We start from the raw sequence: 3,216 nt of genomic DNA, 5'->3' as shown, positions 1-3,216 counted from the left end.
TGACTGGTTATGCACATGCTTTGTTCAAAGGGTTTTAAAACTATATTCCTTCTTTCAATACAGTGTATCATGATGTTTCTTTCTTTTTTTTTTTTTTTAAGATTTTATTTATTTGACAGAAAGAAAGATCACAAGTAGCAGAGAGGCAGGCAGAGAGAGAGGGGGAAGCAGGCTCCCTGCTGAGCAGAGAGCCCAATGCAGGGCTCGATCCTAGGACTCTGAGATCATGACCTGAGCCAAAGGCAGAGGCTTAACCACTGAGCCACCCAGGTGCCCCTATCATGATGTTTCTAATTGTTGTAGCAAAATGAATGCTTCTTCAAAGGGAGCAGACACATCTTCAAGTCTCTGATGTCAATTTCTTCCCTTTGGAACAAAGGACTTGACAAATAACTTGGTTCTGCCCAGATGATCTACTGTAGTGAGAGGGTTCTGTTCAGAGGCATTTCTGTTCAATCTGAAGCTATAACATCATCAGACTCTTCTGTCTGTTCTGTACATGACCTCTCTGCACTGATAGTCTCTTTCTCATCTAATTTCCTTCATGACTTTTCTCTCTTCTTCACTGATGTCAGCATTATCTGAAGGACCTTCTTCATCCGAGAAGATGAGTGTGTGAGCACATCATCTTGTTCTTGTGCAGTAGATGTAGAAGGCTGAACTCCATTGTCACTGCCATATGCTTTTGGCAGCATCTTCAGCTTCTTTGTGCCCCACGTTTTCTGGGGCATCACCAACAGCTTCAGATTCAACATCCTTCCCTGGGTCTTCACTTTGAAGGATGTTGATCAATAAAGCCTAGTCCTGAAGGAAGTCATCTGCTTGAAGTGGGCTCCCATTTCCAATTCCAAATTCTGACAGCTTTTTGTGATTATTAGCTTCAGTCTCTCCCTCTTCTGAAGACAGGATTTTTCCTCTCCCATCTTCAATCTGGACATCTGGTGCTACCATAGCAAAATTTTCTTTCACCATCTTTTCCTGTAATGTGAGAGTAGTTACCTTTGGCTTGCTGGCACATAACGTAGCCATTAGGGTTAGGAGGGTCTGGTGCAAAAGGCACAAGAAACTTCTTTCTTGGGTTTGGTTGTTTATTCAGACAAATTGTTCTACACTGGTCTATTTTTCCTGATAAAATCTTTAATCCCTCTAATGCTATTAGCCCAGCAATCACTGCATTAGTTGTAGCAATGGCAGGAATAATGTTCCCTGACATTCATTTTATATCAAATCTGCTCTTCATACTGAAGATATGCATCCTGAGGTATGCACAGAGGTGACAAAAAGCATTGCAGATGGGTCATCTTTGTCCTATATGAGCTGAGCTCCATCCCTTTTTCTGCCAAGTGAACTTCGAAGTCTCAGTGCTCTTTGAAAAAAGATATGCGTAGTTCTTTACATCTAGAACCTGCTGGTCTTTCAGACCTAACTAGGGTTCGTTTTCTGGGTCTGATGCACTGGTTTCTTCTCCTTGACTTTGTACTTCAGCCCTGTCCAGTGGAGGGTTCCTTTACCACCATACTTTGTCCACTGTCGACAGATACCAGGTATCATCTTTAAGAAGTGTGGTAAAAAGTTTAACCAGATCAGTCCATTCCTTAGTGAAAATACATTTAATGTCACCTCTTCATTAGATGCTCTGGCTCTGGCTTTAGCTTCCACTGATTCCCAGGAAGCTTCAGGATGGCTCTGTCAGGGGACACTTCTTCTTCTTCTTCCTTCTTCCTTCTTCTTTTTTTAAAAAGGTTTTATTTACTTATTTGACAGAGAGAAAAATCACAAGTAGGCAGAGAGGCAGGCAGAGAGTGGGGGAGGCAGGCTCCCTGCTGAGAAGAGAGTCTTGATGTGGGGCTTGATCCCAGGACCCTGAGATCACGACCTCAGCCGAAGGCAGAGGCTGCCCCCAGGTGCCCCCAGGGCTCTTTTCTTGATCAGCATCTTCTCAAACAGCTGGTTGAACAAACACTTTACCCAAACAATGAAACAAATTATGTTCTGAAGCTGTACTGTGATCTGTACAGCCAGGGAAAATTCTTGTGGTAGGTTTGGGATGATATTCAAACACTCAGTTACATCCTTTTTGATGGTCATTACTTACCCAAGGTAGCTACTCTCAAGAGGAACGTCAGCTGCCAGACCCATCCTATTAACATGGTTGAGAGCAGCTCTGTTGTCTAAAGCATTCATAATCAATATTCAACAATATAAATTGTTGAAAAAAGTCCACATTATAGTCAGGGTTCATGATGCTGTCAGGTAAAACTGTAGTACACTTTCTTTGGTAACCTGTTTCTTTTGAAACAGAAGCTGCTTGTTGAAGTTGCTGATATGGATAGTATCCAGATCAATCAGGTCAAAGTGGGAGAAGCCAGTGAGCATGTGGCTTTTGAGGAGCTCACAGCTGATGCCACCCACACCTACCAGCAGCACCTGGTCCTTGGCCATGGCCTTGACTAGTTCCTGGGGCCTGATCACAAGGTTTTGTTTTGTTTTGAGCGAGAGAGTGAGCGAGAGCATGTGTAAGCAGGGAGAGGTGGGGAAGAGGGAGAGAGAGAATCTTAAGCAGGCTCTATGCCCAGTGCAGAGCCTGACACACAACCCTGAGATCATGACCTGAGCCAAAACCAAGAGCTGGATACTTAACTGACTGAACTACCCAGGGCCCCCTGATCACAAGTTTTAATGAAAGAGCTGGGAGGTAGTCTTTAAGAAAATATAGGTTGTATAGCATTTTGGGAAGAATGACAACTGTGAAGCCAAACGGGGCTGAATTTGAATCCTTGCTTAGCTATTTCCTAGATCTATGAACTTGAGCAAATTGTTTGCTTTCTGAGTTTTAATTTTTTCATCTGTAAAATGGGAATATTAAAATCAACTGTTGTTATGATTAAAAATAACATATGCAAAGTGGCTAGTCCTGTATCTGGTATATGGTAGGCTGCAATGAATAGTAGCTACTACTACTATTAATTGGCTATGATAACAGAGTAGGCATTATTAGATCAAAGAAGATAGTTGCATCTGGGAACACATGTTCAATTTGGAGCATTCCACTCTAAGATTCTAAGTTGTGTGTGTGTGTGTGTGTGTGTGTGTGTGTGTGTGTTTGTGTTTGTATGTGTTCATGTGAGTATGCATGACTGAACATTTCCATAGATGGTGGTCAGGAGGGCATAGAGTCTGGAACACATGTCCTACGAAAGAAATGGGGATATTTAG

The 3,216-nt window shown here is 42.5% G+C and overlaps 1 pseudogene; it reads right to left on the bottom strand.

The window, feature by feature from the left end:
- Positions 1-452: 452 nt before the first annotated feature.
- LOC131819179 (SUMO-activating enzyme subunit 2-like) lies at positions 453-2,457 on the bottom strand (annotated as a pseudogene).
- Between the last annotated feature and the right edge of the window lie 759 nt (positions 2,458-3,216).

This window comes from Mustela lutreola, chromosome 1 (assembly GCF_030435805.1).
Source record: "Mustela lutreola isolate mMusLut2 chromosome 1, mMusLut2.pri, whole genome shotgun sequence".
Classification (NCBI taxonomy): domain Eukaryota; kingdom Metazoa; phylum Chordata; class Mammalia; order Carnivora; family Mustelidae; genus Mustela; species Mustela lutreola.
The sequence above is the reverse complement of the archived record's forward strand: the minus strand, read 5'-3'. Positions and strand labels throughout refer to the sequence as shown.